The sequence below is a fragment of the Panthera leo genome, chromosome F3 (assembly GCF_018350215.1).
Source record: "Panthera leo isolate Ple1 chromosome F3, P.leo_Ple1_pat1.1, whole genome shotgun sequence".
In the NCBI taxonomy this organism is placed as follows: Eukaryota; Metazoa; Chordata; class Mammalia; order Carnivora; family Felidae; genus Panthera; species Panthera leo.
In genome coordinates this window covers 12,081,489-12,102,243 of record NC_056696.1, presented here as the reverse complement: position 1 = coordinate 12,102,243, position 20,755 = coordinate 12,081,489, and the positions used below count along the sequence as shown (strand labels likewise).

General features: G+C 45.5%; 1 long non-coding RNA gene across 1 annotated transcript; it reads left to right on the top strand.

Annotated features, from left to right (window-relative positions):
- The first annotated feature begins 1,133 nt into the window (after nt 1–1,133).
- Nucleotides 1,134–12,214, top strand: LOC122212179. The gene is made up of 3 exons (XR_006199048.1): nt 1,134–1,203; nt 2,189–2,257; nt 11,928–12,214. It is a non-coding gene; the product is annotated as an uncharacterized LOC122212179 (long non-coding RNA).
- The last annotated feature ends 8,541 nt before the right edge of the window (nt 12,215–20,755 follow it).

Sequence of the window (20,755 nt, the reverse complement as noted above, 5' to 3'; positions counted from 1 at the left end):
TGGCGTGCTACCCTTTGTGTAAGAGAGAAGAGGAAGTAAAAAACTATATGCATATATTTTGTTATCTTTACAAAAAGAAACACAGGAAGAATCAAGCAGAAAACAATGAAGTCGGCTATCTCTAAAGGGGTGCTGGAAGGGAAATGAGGGGAAAGGGCGTGGGAAAGAGGGACACAGAATTATTCTTAGAGAATTCGTTTCTCTATGCTTTTGCCTTTTGGAAGCATGTCTATGTACCACGTATTTTTTTCAATATATAAAATATATGTAATTAAATCAACAAGGATGGGAAAGGGAAAAGAACTTAACACTAAAAGCAAACGGAAGCATACAAACCTTAAGGTATTTCAGATAAATTGCATAACCACAGATTTAATTATTTTATGAACGTGGTATTTGATTATATAGCCTCAGTCTTGGGTGGGAGAGAAGAGCAAACAAACCTTGAGCTTTTTTGAGTAGGTTTCCTTTTATAGTTGAATGGACACGGAAATACTGAAACTGCTTTACATGTGTTATCGGATTCAGTAAATGAATAAATGGGTGTATTTTGTTGGGATCCAGGTATCTCATTGTGGAGAAGGAATGTATATGAAATGAGAATAAGCAAGAAAAAAACCCCGTGGGGATAGATTGTATTTAATATTTAATGTTCTCCTTATAAAATTACGACGTCTAAACTATGTATATTTAAACACACACACACATTGATGGACATGTTTGTTTATGTACATGTATAAACATTCATCATATATTTTCTAGTTTTGTCTGCAGCGACAATCTAGAAGCAACACCACCCCAACGGCACCTATGGCAATTAGCGCAAGGTGAACTCCAAGTTTCTAATGACCACTTTCCAACAAAAGGAATCCGTGCTTCCCGAAGAAACAGCAAGTCCCAGGGCTGGGATAGAGTAGGCAGAAAATCAGCCTGGAATATTTTGTTACATCAGAGAGTAAGGAGATTGAAACACACAGAAAAAGGTACAGTATCCACATTGAAATGGCTCCCACTGACCAGATCTGGGACAAGTTGAACACCAGAACAATCAAGGGCACTCATGAGCTCATATTGATAATAAATAGATAAATAAATGACAGGAAGGGAGCGCTCTCGCTTACAGTGATGCTGAGCGCTGGCTGGAGAGACGGCTGGGGTCGGGAGCCCATCATTTTGCAACCATCCTAGTAAGGACTGGTTCAGGTAAGAATCAACAATAGATACTAACCCTAGTGGGACATTTGGACAAGCCAGACCTAGACGTGGGGCCTGCCATTTCCACGTGCATTCCGTTGGACAAAACTCATTGACACGGCTAAACCTAATTTCCAGGAAGTCTGGAAAATGTATTTTTGCTGTGTGCCCAGGGAAGGCAGGGAGAACTCAGACTTTCGTAAGCACTAACATTCCTTGTCACAAGAACCTGTACATGTGTGCGGTTTATAATATTTGTAAAGTTTAGGAGATTTTGGCACATTGGAGTATTGAACTGTGACAGCTGGCATCCGAGGAGGCTTTTGTGAAGCCCCCCACCCCCCAACATTGTATCTGGGCTGGCCTGGACTTGTGTTAATTCACAGAGCTCTGCCCCAGTTCCAGGCCTACCCTTTAGGGAGACTGGTAGTTTCTGCTTCTTCTCTGTTGGAACCTTCCCTTTTGGAAGCCATGCGCCATGAAAGGATCCTGGCTTTCCTGCTGGAGAGCACCTGCAGAGAGGTCACATAAAGAAGAGACTTGGAGTTAAGGGAGAGGGAGAGAGACCCAGCTCTCCTAGCAACTCCAGTCAGGCCTCCAGATAATACCAGCCTTGCTGCTATGATGACTGCAAATGGATGAGAACTGCCCAGTGAGCCCAGTTGGCCACAGACCCATGAGAGGAAACAAGATGGCTGCAGTCGTGAGCCACTGCATTTGGGGATGGTTTATTGTGTAGCAATAGATAATCGAACCCCCAGCAGATAGAATTCATGATTCCAGTTTAAACTGTGTAATTGAGTAATTGATTTAGAGATGTGTGTGTGTGTGTGTGTGTGTGTGTGGGTGTGCATAAAAACCCACTTTCAAGGAACGCCCAAATTATTTTGACAATTATTGTGGACAGCCTCAAAGGCGAGGAACTTGAAGCCGAACTAAATTTTCAGATTCCCCAGTTTTCGTGCCCTGTCCTTATCGCTCTTTCCTTTCTCAGCAGGTACCCAACCCTTCCAGGGAAATTAAGACGGATTCTTCAGCCAGGCGTGAGAAGCAGATGTACCTGGTGAAGTGTTTCCTAGCTCTGTAGCTTCCCTTCGGTCTAGTTTAAACAATAAAGAACAAATAAGCCCAAGAAAGTGACTTGGCTGGGAGGTCCATGCTAGCTGCCTTAACCCTCTACGGGAGCTTTAGGACCTACTATTCATTGGTGAGTTTCTAAAAATTTCTAGAATATTCTAAAATATCTCCTGCCCCACACAGGAGGCCATTCTAGAACGCATTCATGGGCTTTCCTCTCCAGTTGGTCCAGGACACTCATTATGTGGTTGGTTAACTGGCTTTTGTCCCTACTTATTCCATGTGGGACAATTTTAAACACCCCTTTTAGGGAAGAATTATATCTGCTCCTAATAGGTCATCCTTGTCCTGGAACTGTGTCACCACCACCGATGCTGGTATCAATAGGAAGAAGGCCAAATGCATAACTGAGACAGAGCTCGCGGCCCAGAAACATGACAACACGTTTGGCAGATTGTATTGCAGAGAGAGAGAGAGAGAGAGAGGAATTTCAGAAACCTGACCTCAGAATTCCAAAATTCCGAGTTAGGGCTAAGATTTTCCACGACGGGTTTTGTTTTCTGGAGGGGGAAGGATTAGGCCTGGACACCCTCGAAAGAAACAGTTTACAAAGGCATATTCCGCGGCAGGTGAGGACAGATGGTTCACCTCCACGAACGACATGCAGGAGTGTCCCCGGGGCAGACTCCATCTCTGATGACAGAAAGAGCCAAGCACCCCGCGTATGGATAAAGCAGGCCAGGAAGCCAGTTGCCAGCCTGACCCAGAGGCGGTACTGGAAGGGCCCCGACGCCCCCGATGACCCAATCCTCCCAGGCAACCGGGCTAATTATAAGAAAGCCTAGCAGAGAGTCCGTTGCGAAAGGTGGGTACTGCCTACATCTTTGACTTCTGCTAGATTAGGGCAGGAAGAACAAGAAACCCCTCGGGGTGAAGTTCAAAGCCATAGAAAGCCCCCCCCTGATCGTTCAAAGGGGTGGGGGGTGGGGGTGGGCGCTGGAGAGGTGCAGAGAAAGAGAAAGAAAAGAGGAAGGAGGAGAAACAGGAAAGGGAAGGAGGAGGAAGGAGGGTTTATGTGAAGCGCTGTCAATAGCTATATTTGGTATCTACTTAGACAGCCAATCATTTATTTCCAGGCGGGCAGAATCACTTATTCTGCCCTGCTGTCTATGTGAAATCTCATGCACACTGCACGGAAGTGGAATAGATTACTGCAGGGCTGGGTCGGCGGGGGGAGGCGAGGGGGCGGTTAACCCACGCTCTTCGGGAATGGCGGTGCCAGTCTCTCTGTGTAGGAAGCACTCGGGATAGTGATTTAGTTGGAAAAGGGTGGCAGGCCAGGAGGCTTGCATGGAAATTGCACTTGAATCTGAGAACAGTTTTTTTTTTTTTCCCCTAACTTCTATGGTATGCTTATTTGTGATGGGTTGGAAAGGGATCGAAAGTCTCCCTCCAAGTCTCCCCGATCTCCCCCTTTCCCCCATCTGTGGCACCTCTCAGAATGGACCCCTGCCCTTGCCAAATGGAGAGAATGGCTCTCTGTGTCCTTGGCCGAACTGGTCGACAGGACAGAGGATAAACTGACCACGGACCAGAAGTCGGCCCCCTGCACTCCCGGGACCTTCGTGGACTTGAGCACGCCCCTCTCTACTGACACTGTTGATTACTGATTGAAATTTTCTTTTGGGATATGGGAATAAAAAAAATGAAATATCTGCAGAAGCTAGGTGATTTGAGAAACCTCACGTTGCCATGGCATTGCCTTCTGTTCTTGTCAGTTTCCGGATGGAGAACGAAAGAGTGAGACAGAGGGGCGCCTGGGTGGCTCCGTCGGATAAGCGTCTGACTTCAGCTCAGGTCATGGTCTCACGGTTCGTGGGTTCGAGCCCCGCGTCTGGCTCTGTGCTGACAGCTCAGAGCCTGGAGCCCCCTTGGGATTCTGTGCCTCCCTCTCTCTCTGTCCCTCCCCGGCTCACACTCGATCTCTCTCTGCCTCCCAAAAATAAACATTTAAAAAAAATTAAAAAAAAAAAAAGAAAGAATGAGATAGAGTCTCTGATCTGCTTTAGATATCAACACCCATAGGAAAGGGGGTTATTTAGAATTTTGCTTCAGCTGCCATAACAGGGAGTTCCAAAGTCATACTAGGCACGGATTCATCACAGTGCAAGTTCATTTCTCTCTCATGGAGAAGTCAAGGTGAGCAGCTGTACTTCCATAGCCATTTCGAATCCTGTCCTGCTGCTTTGACATCCCCAAGCCGCATCACTCATCTTGTGATTGAATGTGGCCGTTCCGGTTCCTACTATCATTCCATCCCATAGGAAGAGAGGGGAGAGAAGGGAATAATACTCAAACAGTAACTATGAAACGCTCATCAGCGCCACGGAAGATGCAGATCCAAAGTACACTGGGTGCTGTGTTGCTCGTGGGTGTCCTTGACCTTAGATCCGTTCCTCCTCTTTTTCCTGCCCGCGTCTCTTTTGTCAAAGGGCTGACCCTTGCAGGCTGCCTCTCCCAGGTTCCTCTGCCAGCCGTCTTTCACCTCGATTCAGTCGGTGGGAAACGCTGGTGGGAGACTGGTAGTCAGGAGAAAGGGAGGTATTGCTTCCCTCCTGTTTCTGTCTCATGCAGTGACTCCAACGATGACTGTGTCTGTCCGCGACTCCAGCCGCCACTGGCCCACGGACTCTAGTAACGCTGCCTCCTTTCTTCATCTTTCCAGCCCTCGGGTGATAGTAACTTCTTGCTATTGTTAATCTCTGGGTTGCTTCACCACCCTGTTTATTTTTTCAGCTCTCTATCACCTAGAATGAATTCCTTGTATGAAAACCCCCCCAGTTGTAAGTAAAGTGGTCAAACGCTGGCCAGTATAGGAGGGGGTACCACTCTATCTAAAGGGAAGTTCATAAAGGAAGTGACACTTGTGCTGAATCTTCAGGGTTGGCTGACCAATCTCCATTAATTAACTCCAACTGGATATTTCTGGATCCTGGGTCTAGGGGAGACACAAGGGGAGAAGTGGTTTGGGGCACAGATTTCTCGGCAGAGGATTAGTGGAACCCAAGGCTATGATTACAACTGCTTCTAATGCAGGCTTCTCCGCCTCAACACTATTGACGTTGGGCTGGATAATTCTTAACTGGGGTACTGCGTCGTGAACTGTAAGACGTTTAGCTGCATTCTTGGCCTCTACCCACGAGCTGCCGTAGGACCCCTCCCCAGTCCTACTCAAGTGATGACAACCCCGAATGTCTCCAGACGTTGTCAGATGCCCATCGGTGGTGTGTGGGTGGGGGTTGCGGGTAAGATCACTCAAGTTTACAACCACTATTCTGTGTTGATGGCTCCAAGCCATCAATATACTGGCAATATGCTGGAGATCCAAGCAATATACTGGAGAACCTTTTAATTCTAAAGGTCACAAAGTCACTACCTTCCAGAAAGGGCAGCTGCCACCCCACCCCTCTCTTTCATCTCTACTTCCCTCAGCCAGTGAGCGCCTTTATTTCTGATAAATACTGTCCAGAGAACAATGATCCCTTAGTCTCTAAGGGAGTGTCAGGGCCAAGCCATTGTCTTCTTGCCAAGAAGTGGTGACACAGGAAATGAGGAGTCATCAACCCTTTACAATATTATAATTCTTCTCCGATTTTTGAGATGAAAGTTGCAGAGCTCTGAAGGATGTTTAATTTTATCAGTCATGATCAACCTTTCCTTTACAAGACAATTTTCTGCTTCTCCCATCCCCAAACACACACCTATCACGGTCTACTGGACTGTAAAAGAACAAATCCTCTCTGAGAAAAAAACAACACCCCTACGACTATCAACATTCCTACCACAAGGCAGACATTTGTATGCGTGTCAACATATTCCATTAATCTTTATAACAATCTTGTGATGGTTTTTCCTATTTCATAGCTGAAGAACCAACTTGCCTACAGAAATACACCCACTGTTAGCGAAGGCATCCAAAGTTCTCCTACCGGTTAAAGGTAATGGCAATAACTTAGGCCTGCATTGTGTTTTCCAAGTCTTCAGCTATTATTTTTTCACATGCATCATCTAAGTTGTACTTATAGCTTAAGTACTATGGGAGGAGCTCTAGAATATCTTGTGCGGGGGAGGAAATTTCATGGTTAGGCAACGGGCTAGTCCCTGACGTGCCAAAGGTCTGAGAGCTGGTGGGATGTTATTAGCGGAGGATTTATTTTAGGCAGAAAACAAGAGCAAAGACCCAGAGTCAAGAATAAGTGGGGGGGGGGGGGGTATAGGGGAAACAAGGGGCTACGCTAACCCAACGGGAGCAGGTGATTCATGGTGGTAGGAAGGGAGATGGGATGTGTCTGTCCAGGGGGATCAGATTAGGGAGGGCCTAGAAATCCAGGCAGGAGAGCTGGGAGATTATGAAACAGCCACCGAGACACGTTGGAAGTTTGTAAGCAAAGATGAACATTTTGCATCCTACTCAGGAGTCACTGCTTCAGAAAAGCCTTATCTAAGCCCCCTCTTAGCCCATCCTGGAGCTTCCCGTGCACAGTCAAGGCCCTATGAGACTGTGAGCTTTTTGAAGACAGAGCTCTGACTTACCCAACCTTGTGGCCATAGGAGGTTCTCCATGAACGGCCTGAGTAATGGGTAAATGGAGCCTGATAGAGAAACGTGTGCTCTTCTGACTCCTCGGTACCATTTGAAGATGAACTCCAAGGACGGGAAGGCCACTGGACCCATGAGATCACAGACTTTGAACGCAGAAAGGTGCACAGATGGAATCTCAGAGCAGCCTCCAAGATGCTCACTGAAGGAGAGCCGAGTTGGAGGAGAGATGAACTGAGGAACCATCGGGAAACAAAGAAAGGTGGCTGAGAATCCCCAGGGCCATGAAAATGTGTTTGAGAAGCCCGACCATCATCTCCATCCTAAATCACGGTACATTTCAGACATCAGGAGACATTTAGGCCTCACTACTGTTACAACTGACACTCACTTCCCTTCTGTAGGAAGTGAAATAGTCATACCCTTAGTCTAAAAAACCCAAAAAATATCCTTTCCAAATGCTTCCCTCTTCCTGCAGCCCCCACCCATTCACGTTGGCCTGTGGACATGTTCCTGCCAAATGAGTCAGTCAGATAGGAACATTAGTCTATTTGAACAGATGTCACTTTAAAAAGACAACATTGCGCCAGTACACAAAGCTTCCCAATAATGCCTGTCGCGTAGCCATGGCGCTGATAGAAAGAAAAGGGGTAATTTTGGTGAATTCAAAGGAGCTAAGATTGCTGTAATTATGGGGCACTGCTTCTAAACCATCTTCAGGAGAAAGGAAGGCTGGTTTGTGTCGTGCTGAGATACGGGAAGGAGGAGAGAGGGGCCTGGCAAGGAGGTTGGCTGTCGGAGGGGAGGAGGTGGGAGACGGCAGTGTTTGCGGGTGGTGTGCTTGTGTCTCATTGCCGCGTCTTGAGCTGCGAGAAAATAAGACCTTCGAAGGGCACTGGGGGCACGCTCCAAAGGGTTTCCCCAGAACAAACGCCCCGTCCTCACAGTCTGCCCAGATATAGCCCTTCTTTTTCCAAGCCCTGCTCACAATCCTTTCCCTTAACCCTCTATGGCAGAACCAGTCCCAGTGGGTTTTAGGACTTCCGTGTTGATGACCAACGGTCTTCTGTTACTGTGTAACCTTTCGTGTGCTCACACACAGACTTGCTTCTTCTCCTTGAAGAAGGCGTGGGGCCGATTTCCACCTGAGGGTCCCTGTAGTGCTGTGAAGGCATGTTGGGTGGCTGGTTGAGTAGGTATTAATGAGAGTGGCTCTCAACCAAGGTGGTCTACGACCTAAGGGATGTGGGGTCTAGTGATTTAGAGAGAGGAAACATCCCTCAAGCCCCTATAAGCCCAGCCCTTTTTTTCTCAGATTAGATGATCTCAATACAGCCGTGTGAAAACACTGCCACCGATATTCTCAAATTAAGAATGAAGACATGAAGGTGGGCTTCCCAAGGCTACAAAGCTCGTAAGTCGCAGAATCTGGGATTTCCTCTTCGACCTGTCTGACCCCAAAACTTTATGTCCCTTTCAGATGAAGCTTTAATGCCCCCAACATCTTCCCTTTGCCTTTGGCCAAGACCAGAAATTGGGGGAATTTTGTCCTGGTGGCTTGAAACTTTGGTACCTGCTATACTGAAAATGCTCCTAGGGTGAGGGGTGATGGGCAGAATAATGCCCTCACCCCGCAAATGCTCATATCTTAATCCCAGAACCTGTGAATATATTAGGTTACATGGCTTCGGGTAGTTGAGGGTACAGATAGAGTGAAAGCTGCCAAATCCCTCACCTTAAAAAAGAGATTATCCTGGATTATCTGGGTATGCTCAATATAATCACTGGGACCATTAAACGGAGGAAGAGGAGGACAGAAGGGTCAGAGGAGCGATCTTATGTGAGGAGTAGATGCGCCATTGTTGGCTTTCAATTCGAAGGAAAGGGTCGTGGGATGAGGGAGGTGAGAAGCCTCTAGAAGCTGGACAAGGAAAGGACGTGGATTCTCCCCTAGAGCGAATCCCTAAAGGAAATCCCTTCTGATACCTTGATTTTAGGCCAGTGAGACATAAATCAAACTTCCAAAATGCACAACTGTGAGATAATACATTTGTATTGTTTTAAGCCATTAAGTTTGTGGTAAATTGTTCCGGCGACAACAGGAAACCGATACCTGTGGCAAAACGTTGGTACCCGTTTCTGTTACACACTTTTACGGGTCATTTGAGAACCAGTTTGAAGGGTTTGAAGACGAGAACAGGAGTCCACTGAATTTATTTTGTATTTTTTTTAATACGAAATTTATTGTCCAATTGGTTTCCAGACAACACCCAGTGCTCATCCCAACAGGTGCCCTCCTCAATGCCCATCACCCACTTTCTCCTCCCTCTCACCCCCATCAACCCTCAGTTTATTCTCAGTTTCTAAGAGTCTCTTATGGTTTGGCTCCCTCCCTCCCCCAGGGTCTTCTGTTAAGTTTCTCAGCATCCACCTAAGAGTGAAAACATATGGTTATCTGTCTTTCTCTGCCTGACTTATTTCACTTAGCATAACACTCTCCAGTTCCATCCACGTTGCTACCAAAGGCCATATTTCATTCTTTCTCATTGCCAAGTAGTTTTCCATTGCATACGTAAACCACATCTTCTTTATCCATTTATCAGTTAAGGGACATTTAGGCTCTTTCCATAATTTGGCTATTGTTGAAAGTGCTGCTATAAACACTGGGGTGTAAGAGCCCCTATGCATCAGCACTCCCGTGTCCCTTGGGTAAATTCCTAGCAGTGCTATTGCTGGGTCATAGGGTAGATCTATTTTTAATTTTTTGAGGAACAACCACACCGTTTTCCAGAGCGGCTGCACCAGTTTGCATTCCCACCAACAGTGCAAGAGGGTTCCCGTTTAGGAGCCCACTGAATTTAGACAACAAGGTGGAAAGAAGGGGGCCAAAAGCCCAGACAAACAAAAGGGGGTAGAGCAGAGGTGGAGGATGAGAATGGGAATGCCTGGAAAGTGGGGATCACGCTCATCCACCTTGGAACCCCCAGTGCCACCCAAGGATCTGGGATACAGCAGGTACTCCCTTCAAAATTCACTGGGTCAACAGAATGAATGAATGGGTGAAGGAAGTGATGGGGGAAGGAAGGAGAGAATGACTAAGGGGAAGAAGAAAAGCAAGGAAAGAAAGGATGTAAACGTGGGGCGCCTGGGTGCCTCAGTGGGTTAAGCGTCCGACTTCGGCTCAGGTCATGATCTCGCAGTTCATGAGTTCAAGCCCCGCATCGGGCCCTGTGCTGACAGCTCAGAGCCTGGAGCCTGCTTTGGATTCTGTGTCTCCCTCTCTCCCCACCCCTCCCCTGCTCGTACTCTGTCTCTCTCACTCCCTCAAAAATAAATTAACATTTTAAAAAGTTAACAACAAAAAAAGAAAGGAGGCAAATGTGTGTGGGGTTGAGTGGGGCCATGAGGGAAACAGGGTGGCCAAGCAGCTGGACTGAAGGTTCTGGAATACATTGGCTGGCACTTCGGCGAACTGTGCAGCCTGTTCTGGAAACCCAGTAAACAGTAAACTCCTTGCAAGTTTCTCACCAGTATCATCACTGGCTCCAAGTTCCTCACTCCATTATATCTCATATATTATTACACCGAAAAAAATAACCGGATAGAAACACAATCCTTCAGTATGACAGTCAAAGGGGGAATAGAGTAGCAGTGCTTAAGAACAATGGTTTTGTAGACAATGGATTGGAAAGAAATGTGTTTTCTTCCTGACATCTCAACCTTTTTGCATCAGTGAAACTTCATTCCAAACATATACTCTGAAGGATCAAGTGATAATCTCCTTGTCACTTAGACAGTCTTCATTAACCTTATCCTTCTATTGGAAAGCTTTAAACACAGCGTTAAAAGCAGATTCCTCATTGCTAATTTTTAAAGCCTCTCAGTTCCCATAAAATGGGAGACAAGATCCCTAAGTCTGACAATATTCACATATAAGGGTTAGGTTACCCGCCTGTCAACAGTCCAGCCAACACTTAAGAAAGATGGATAATATTTATTAACTTGAATTACAACATGAACATAGCTATCTACAGACCCATTTTCTCTGAGCATCGGATATACCGATTACAGAAGAACCAGGATCTCGAGTTTAGGTTATGAAATATGTACTTTGCACTGATTTTTTGCTTGTTAATGTCTTTCTCTTTAATGCTTTTATGGTCTCATTCTTCTCTCTTTCTTTTCCATAGACACGGGCAGGTCCCTACATGCTCATACCTGTATACATGTGCACGTGCACGCACACACACACACACACACACAGAGCTAAATTTTAGTTTACCTTCATAGGTAAACATAGGTATTCCAGCCCAGAGAATCGCCACAGTTCACCACATTTCAACAGCTATTGAAATGAGATTTGTGTTAACAGAGACGTTGGTTTGGGATAGCAAGAAACCCAAGCCCTAGGTCTCCTGACTCGCCTCAGATCCATGCGTTTTCCATTGTAATAAACCACTTCCAAGTGTAATAAATATGTCTGTGACAATACTCAGAGCACCTGTACTCTTTGTCTCTTCCTCCTTCCTTCCAGCCTCACCCTTTGCTCTCTGTTTGGACTACATTCTTTGTTAATTAATCAGGTCCATCCTCATTTTGAAACCCACGTAGGTGGGGAAACAGATATTTTGCTGTCTGCCTTAGAGTGGCCATGCCAAACTGATGCAAAATGATGACTAGAAATAATGCTGGGGTTAACTTGAGTTATTAACTTGAAAGTCATGCTGGGGTTGGTATGAGTTTTGAAAACTTTAAAAATCAGAATGGTTCTTAATTGGGGACATGGTTACGTAAATTTTTATATCTATACTATGAAAATCAGTGCATCAAGTAACATTGAGGAACTAGTTTTCAATGTACTGATACAAAAAAAGACGTGCCTGGCACATTAAAAGAGAAAATCAAATCGCAGAACATGATGAATATAGAGTTATCATATTTTTGCTAAAATGTGTGAAAAAATACATAGAAAAATACACAATCGATTTTGTTGATTACATACGTGGAGTGGGACTGGGGGGTTGATGAAGACAACCTTTTACTTTATTTTCCTTTAGGAACTTTTGGAACTTTTGGAAGTTTTGGCTTTCGGCATCATTCTCTTCTATAATGGAAGCAACATTCGCGGAGAAGTGGGTTAGCCTGAGGCGCGGGTCCTACCTGGACAAAGATGGCTGCCTCTATCCAGCACTGGAGCTGCCTCCTTGGTGACGGCCACGCACAGGCTCGTCTCATGGCACATTCCCCCCTGTGGCATCTGAGCCAACCTCACAGTATCGAGTCCTGAACCCCAGCCCCTCTTCCTTGGCTTCCTCTCTCCTCGTGCACTGTCTAGTAAATGAAGTCTTGCTCTAAGGCCCACATTCAGGTGGCCCAGCCGAAATTTCTGGGCACCGCTGTTACCTTCACAAATCTGCTGCCCTGACACCCAGCCCCTGGCTCTGTGTGGTGAGTCAGGACACATATGTGGTCCCTTACACAGCCATGGCACATGGCCTGCTGCATTAGCCTTACCCACAAACCTGGGCTTTCGTGGATGTTCTCTTCCTTGTCTTTGAAAACCAGCCCGATTTCTTGAGTCGTGGATCTAGTTCACACGAGTTCCTTCTTTGTGGTTTCATGGCTCCCCCATAGCTCCAGCTTGAGGCTGGCCCTGGGCACGGACAGATCTTCTACACAGTACGGTGCCACCGTTGTGGCCTGACCTCTTGCCGTGGCTCTACCGTGCCTGCAACCTGGAGTAGTTGGATGTGGTTAGTTTCTGGAATTCAACAAATAGTGTTACTGTGCCCCTTTGGGGCCCTGTGCCTGGACCTCCTACTGCCTTTCCTGTAGTCACTTTTCATAAGGCCGGCCTCCACTCTGTTTCAGATTTTTCCTATCCCCACACCACATCGCGTGATATTCCTCTTTAACCACCCTGAGGTTAACCACTCAACCTATGGGTTGAGTGACCCATAAGATCGAGTTATCCCATCAGACCAAACTTAAGGAGAATAATGTGGCTCAGTTTCCCTCTGATGCATCCTTGAATTGCCTCTGCCTTCCAGCTGGACGGTGCCCCAAGCTTTGGGGTGCCATTTTACAATGGCTCCAGACTCCTGAAGAGCTTGTGCTTCGTCATTTGAAACTCTGCCCTGAAGAGACGGAGTGCTCAGATCTTAAGCTAGAGAACCACAGTGGCCCTGAAACACTGGCGCACCCCATCTCCTAACACAGAATATAGTGGGGGCAGTGATGGGGTGCTCTATCAAGGCAGCACCAGATACTGGAAAATCCTCTGGCTTTGGCGCTCAGGAAACCTACTCTTGAATTCTAGGAGCTTTACTGGTGGGCTTATGTGGTCACTCGACCTTTCTGAGCTTATTTATTGTTTAGATTAAGACTGAGAATACCCATTTTGCAAGGCCCTTGGGAGGGTTAGAGATAATGCGTGAGTAAAATGACTACAAGTCGAGCTGCTGACATGGAAGCAAAAGTTGCAGTCCTAGAATTCTGCCTGCTCAGCCCTCCTCTACTCTCCCCATTCACGCTAGCACCCCTTCTCAAGTCTGCCCGGAGCTGACAGGTGCACTCTTTCTGCGGGCAGTGGGAGGGCCACTGCTCTAGACAACGTGTGGTCCCCGATGTGAAGCTCAGAACTAGAAGCCATTGATATGCCTTAATGCTGACGCCACAAAGATGCCCGTGACCTCAAAGATAAGTGACCAGCTGTCATGGTGTTCCTGGGACTCTCCTAATTTGGGCACTGAATGTCCTGCATCTTAGGAAACTTCTCAGAACCAGGCAAACCAAGACAGCTGGTCACCCTAAGAGGGGAAGGCAAGTCCAAGGTGGAGGTCAAAAGACAATGCCCAACATATTACAGAGAAGATTTATATACAAGAATGTCAACCATTATATTTAAGGTAGGGATAAGCTGGGGTGGGGGGAATGAAACCAAATTCAACTAGAGGAATGGTGAAAATTACGGTACATTTATTCACACAGTCACTGAAGACCACATTTTAAAGGCTTTTTTTTTTTTAGCGATAAGAGCAATTTTCATCATATATTACTACGTGAAAAAGCATAGTGCAGAGCTATTTATACAGCATAATGGGAGCTATTTTTGGTGATTCTTCTTCTTTATGAATTTTCTACTGTGAGTTTGTGTTACTTTCATAATCATACAAAAAGATCAATAATCATTTCAAGATACTATGGGTAATGAAAGAACTAAGCCCCAATTAAAGGGTAGCCCCAATTCCAAGGGCACCAGGAGCCTCAAGGATGTTACCTGGGGTGACTAACCATTTTGGTTTGCCCGGGACTGAGGGGATTCTTGGGGCACAAGACTCTCCGTGTGAAAACTGGGAAAGTCCTGGGCACACCAGGATGAGCTGGTCATCCTAATGTCACTACTTATCTGTGCCCAAGCACACCTTACAGCCTCTCTAGAATGGGTTGTTATCAAGGTGAAAAGCAGCTCAGACCATGGGTGGTTACACACACACATGCACTGAGGTATATTATATATATTATAAGACACCCAACTCTCAAGTATATAGTTCAACGAATTTGGACAAAGGGCTACACCATGCAGCATTGCCAAGATCAAGATATAGAATATTCCTACCATTCCAGAAAATTCCTTTTCCGCTCAATACCCCACTACTCACCAAAGGCAACCACTATTCTGATTTATATTTTTATAGACTAAGAGAAGGCAAAAAAAAAAATAAAATAAAAAAGAAATGAATATACAAATAGGGTTTGAGAGAAAGTGACAAATATTGAAAACAGGCACAAAAAAAAAGACCTAACGTGTAGATAGTAGGAGTCTCATACAAATACTAGTTATTTACTTATATAATTATGTCCTATCTCCATGGCTCCTCTCTGGTGGGTTCCCTGTCTTTCTTTGAGTTTATTCATCACATGCCACGCAGTAAATACTTCAAAAGTAATTTAAAATTGAGGAAAAGAAGGGATAAGGATATATAAAGGGAGGAAAAAATAAGAAAAAAATGTAAACATCCCTTCTAACTCTGGAATTATGAATCTGGGTAGATTTGGTGGGAGGCAGAAGGCTGGCTATCATTGTTTCTACAACTTTACAGGTTATAGTCCCTAGAAAATGACTTGCATTAAAAAAAAATAACAGTTCCTGAGACCTATCTCTGCTGGCACACCAGGTGCACAGGGACATTTGGACTGGAGTAGTATGAGATGTGGGTGGCCATAGATAATGCTTCTAGTTTATAAGTTTGGGGAGCCCTGGCTGTGCCCCCTGCACTGATGCAGCGGATCCAGGGCTTTGAAGGAAACTGCTGTCCCTTCTCTCAAACTATCCCTGGCCTGCGTTGCCCCCGGCCAGTTCCTAAGGAAGGTTCAAGGTGAGGATTGACAAGTAGTCCCTGGCTCAGCCTCTGCTTGCCTGGAGCAGACTACCTGGCCCCTTTCCTCTGTCCCATGGGAGATGCTTCCTCTGCTTAGGCTACTGAGCCACTGGAACATTCTCCTCCTTTCCACAGAGCCCTTTCCCTCTTGCATCCCACTTTCTCATGGGGGAAACACTCCTACCCTGTGAATGTCCCCGTGAATGTGGTTATGGTTGGTCTTCCAGAGTCTCTTTGAAAACAGGTGATGTGGTGTAAAGAAACAGATTAACCAGATATGCACCTAAATTCTGGCTCTACCATGGGTAAGGTATATGACCTCAGTTCCCTCACTTATTAAAAACAAAGGGAATAATAACACTTAGCTCTCAGGATTGTCATGGGCATTGACACGAGGTCACGAATAGCAGAGTTTAACACTTAATTGGTGCTCAGTAAATATTAGTTTCTTTTCTTCTACCAGATGGGCTGTGGGCCTGTTGGTCTCTAGACAAGTTGATGTTTATAGGATGACAATATCTGTGCCATCTGCAATAATTTAATACGGATTAGGAACTCAAATAAAATGAAAGATACAAATGTACGGCACAGATCTGGTTTGGGATTTTTGACATCCCGGCTTCATTCTGTTTCAGATTTAGAAAATAAATAGGTTTTGTTCAAATCTATACTCCTTTTTAAATAGGTAAAACCCCCGAATCTTTAACTCAGGTGGTGGCACAGGACAAGAAAAATGCCTTCTTTTTAGCATTTGTATTGCTTTATGTCACTTGATTTTGGGTTCACACGGATCTTTTGTTTAAATCTCTCCCTCCTTTCTTTCACATGTTCTCTCTCTCTCTCTCTCTCTCACACACACACACACACACACACACACACACAGTATGTTGCCAAAAGCACAACTGACCAGCTTTCTTATTGAACTGATGTCTCCATACAAAGATTTCTAAGTCAAAAGGAGTGATTGTCTTTGATGAAGAGAAGCCTGTATAGTGTTTTTTTTCCCCTACCACATTTTGAGAGATTAACTAGCCATGGCCTGGCTGCTTGGGGCTCCAGTAATGGTCAGATGGAAGGTGTCAGGGTAGGTCATTTGTCATCAGTGGTCATTACCTGAAAATGGACAACCTCCTTGTGACGGGGAAGTCAAGCTGATACCACTGAATAACTGGTTCCAGTTCTGCTAATTCTATGACCTTGAGCAAATCGTTTCACCTCTAGGAGCTCTAGTTTTCCGTCTAGAAAATGAAAAAATTGGTGAAATTATATCTGGGATCTCTTCCAGCTCTGAAGTTCCATGGTTCCTTGAATACAAAAGTGGTAATGCAACCCAAATCAACTGCCAGGAACGACAATGGAGGCCAGATGAACCAGCCTGAGAATGCCAATGCAGAGAACATATGATGGACCCGAAAAAGCAAAGGCAGTGTTCCCTGGAAGCTGAGAATGTGTAAATCAAGGGATGGGGGAGACACCAATTCAAACAGAACAGTATATAATTGGTAGGGACGGGTATTTCATCTTGACCTCTCTTCTAGCTTTTGATCTCTGTACTTTACTCTCCCTCTGCTGTTAAAGAAACCAACAAATCTCATGGGTTGGAAGGTGAGCCATTGACAAGGTGGTAAAGGGTAGAGGGCCACAGGGTTATAAATATGGGAGCAATGACACCCCCAAATAGGATAATTGTAAAAAAGCATGATTTGACTCAAATTGGGGAAGCGACCATCAACATTAAAGAGGCATCTTCTAAGGAGAGAAAAGTCAGGAAAGAGAACTTTGAGAACATGGAACAAATACTTTAGATCTTTCCTATGGAGAAAGATGGGAGGCACTAAGGGAGCATCATAGGACACAAGAATTCTGTGATATCTTCATAGGACCCATGGCAATGGCCATCTGGCTGGTTAAGTGCAAGCAAGCGTGTGTGTGTGTGTGTTTTACTGAGTGGAATGACCTCTCCATTAACAAAGGTCTCCCTACCTCCCCACAAAACTCATTCCATCTTCAGTTGAGTCTGATTTGTAGAAAGTTGTTTCTTCTACGGGCTAAAAGAGAGATCTTGATAGCATCTAATCACTTGGCCTTGTTTTATTTCCAGAAGCTGGAACAGTGAGTCTCTCTGACGTTGAAGATGGCTCGTATGCATCTCTGGAATCTCTTTTCTTCATTCATAATGTCCATTTCCCTTTGACAGTTTAATATCCAAATCCTCCACCATTAGAAGGTCCATTGACCCAAGCCTAGGGCTTCTGGAGCAGTCCTAGGTTCCCTTAGCTCTGTCTTCAATGTCCGTCCCAGCTTCTCTGATGGGATTGCACTTCCTCGATTGGCTCTTTCATCACGTAAGACATGTATACATGTGTACACGCGCAGGCTTCAGCCTGCAGCTTGCCCACGTGCCAGTGTGCAATAAAGTCGCACTAGAGTCGACCTGCCGTCTCCACCATTTCCAGACGGAGAATGTCAGTTGCTCCCAGCTTTCTTTTTGAGAAGTTCGTAACGCTCGCAGCTCTGGCACCATCAGTCAGTTGCTGCCAGTTGCATTAAGGGCTTACTCTTGAACTTCTACTAGCCAGTGCGGCTGCGTAACCTCGCGCGACAGCCACATCAGACATCCGATGGACCATTAGGCTCGGGGAAAAAAATTCAGCATGTGTTGCTAAAGGCGAATTTGTCCGCGCACAAGTATCGCTTAATATGTCGAGCAGCTTCATAGAGTTGGAAGGCAATGGATCTGGAATCACGAGGAACTGAGTCCAGACTGTAATTCTGCTGCTTACTCTCTAGTGAACTTGGCTTTGGGAGGATTCAATTCGGTAAGCATGTCAAAATGTCTGGTAGGGATGATGCCACCTGGCCGTTGCCCGGTAATTGTTACTACGCTTAGTCCTTTTCAGGGGACCCGGTTCTACATTATATTTCTTGAGGTTCCTTGAGAAACCTCAGAGCAAAATGTTTTCACGTCTTCGTCGGAAATAGAGTTTCCTAGCGGAGAAGTACGTCCTGTTATCCAGGACACCTGCCTGTCTACGCATTTCCCTAAGCAGCGTAATTACGACCACTGACGTGGTTTTTATTCTTTGGGCATACACTCGGTGTGGCTCCCCCACTGCACACACCACCAGCTCCTGCACTTTGTGACTCTGAATTAACTGCAGTGGAATAAACAGAAGGTCGTGTGCCACGTGGCCGAGGCTGAGGGAGCCCTCCTAATGGGGGCTTTCGTGGTCCAGCGGGATTTATCGCTCCATATATCTGGTGTCTCACTTCAAGCGTCGTGGTACCTTACAAGCCCTCCGTTTGCCGTGGCTGGAGGTTCAGCCTCGCCACCATCGAGACGAAACTAGCCAAAAATAAGGTAGGGGATCCGACATCAAGGAAAACTGAACTGATACCCAAAATGATCCGAGACTCGCCGAAAGTAGGAAAAGAGCACTTAATTCACCTCTTGTATGGTGGCAGGCTTCAGTCCAGCTCCCCTCTGCCAGATCCAATATTACCGACAATTTGGAATGACCCAGGCACCGTTCCAGATGAACACAGGCAAATGCTTCTAGTAGCGTCCACGCTTCCCGTGCTCAGAATCCGTCTCCTTGTACCTGCCCCATGTCGGTTCTCATTTTGCTGCGCGAACCGTGTGGCATAAATTTGCTCCCTTTTCTGCATGGCTGTTTTGTCCCGTCATGTGAAGCTGCTTTTCACGCCTTGGTTTTGGCTTTCCTGATGAAACGGGTGTGACTCCTTCCACTGCTCCTGATGTGGTAGATGATTACCGGCCGTGTTCCTGGAACCCCATCAGGAGACAGGACAGCAAGGCGGGAGCCGCGTGGACTTTCACCGAGGGACCGGCTCTTGGTGGCCTGCCAAGTTCCACCTGCTTTCACGCTTGGCCTCCCTGCCCTGCTCTGGAATTGGTTTCTGCACTTTATAGCTTTACGAGGATGTTAGTTCAAGAGCATTCTCTGGCTCCGTCATCTCCCGCTTCCTTCTGTTCCATTTTGCCACCGGGATCCTACTGGGACTTCCCGTAACTGATCCACTTGGACCCAACCCTGCCCACAACCTAGTGGGTTTTAAATCACCGTAAGTTTTCATTTGTTGTAAATGTTTTGTTTTAGTTGTCCTACCCTCTTTGGCCTGTGAGCCAGACTTCCTCATGACAGGCGAGAAAGCAAAATAAATACCCCCTCTGTTGGTGAACCCAAGATGCCCTTGATTATAAGATACACAAATATTTTATGTATCACACACACACACACACACACACACTCAAGGGGTGGTCAAGTAAACCATGGCACCATGCTGTCTAATCACTTAGAATTTTTAAATATTTTTTTAATGTCTATTTATTTTTGAGAGAGACAGTGCAAACAGGGGAGGGGCAGAGGGCGAGGGGACAGAGGATCTGAAGCGGACTGTGTGCTGACAGCAGAGAATCCAATGTGGGGCTCGAACTCAGGCACCGTGACGTCATGACCTGAGCCCAAGTCTGACACGCAACCAACTGAGCCACCTGGGCGCCCCTTAGAATTTTCGTTTATGCTTTTTGAAGGAGCATTTCCAGGCTTTTCTTTAGCAATAGGCTTTTAATCCCATGTCATTCTTATACATAAATAAACACCAGGTCCCATCATTACCAAAGCTTATTATTTAACCGTTCACATTATATAATCCATAAAATGCTTCAAGGGTCAGCCTACTTAGTGGGTTACGTAGAGCTTCTGGACTTCTAATTTTTACCTAGGCCTTTGTCAGCTGAGACATCATCTTTTTGATGTTCTCCACACGCACTGCAACATCCCTGAGAAAGATTTTCAGGCAGAGGTGGATTTATTTGTAGCTAATGAAGCTTACGATTCTGGACCCCTCACTAGCACGATCTCCTTCCTTTTTCCGTGTAGACTACGATATTCCAGAATTTTGTGACATAAAAACATGATCAAAGAATAAGTAGCCACAAAATCTAGGAAAATGTTTGAGAAATCATGTCGGGCATCTAATTAATAAAAACATTACATTATTTATTGGATTATTGTACTCGCCTGTTTTTTTTTCTAAATTTGTAATTTGTTATGATTTATCTTCTCTTTTGTAAGAACTATCTACTGTTGTACCTAATTTTACTTGTAAGTTTATATTGTTTTTCCCAGAGAGGAATCTCCAAGTTACCTAAATCCAGGGACCAGCATAATCTAGATTTGCCCTATTGCAACCAAGAGTTAGTTACGACATTTTGGTTTAAATTTAAATCTGGTGGCGTCTCTTAACCATTGGTAAGGCACACATCACCACAGTGGCACACGATTGTTTTATAACCCATGCTTATAAATTTGATCCGTGTAGATTCTTTAGCATTGATGGAATTATTTGGGGGATGTTGAAGTATACCATGGTTTCATTCGCATTTTCTATTTGGCTACGCTCAGTTTTGTTTTGGTTTTCTCCTTCATCGAAAACGTTGGAAGATAAGAAGCTTCTGTTCAAAGTCAGCTGGAAATTTC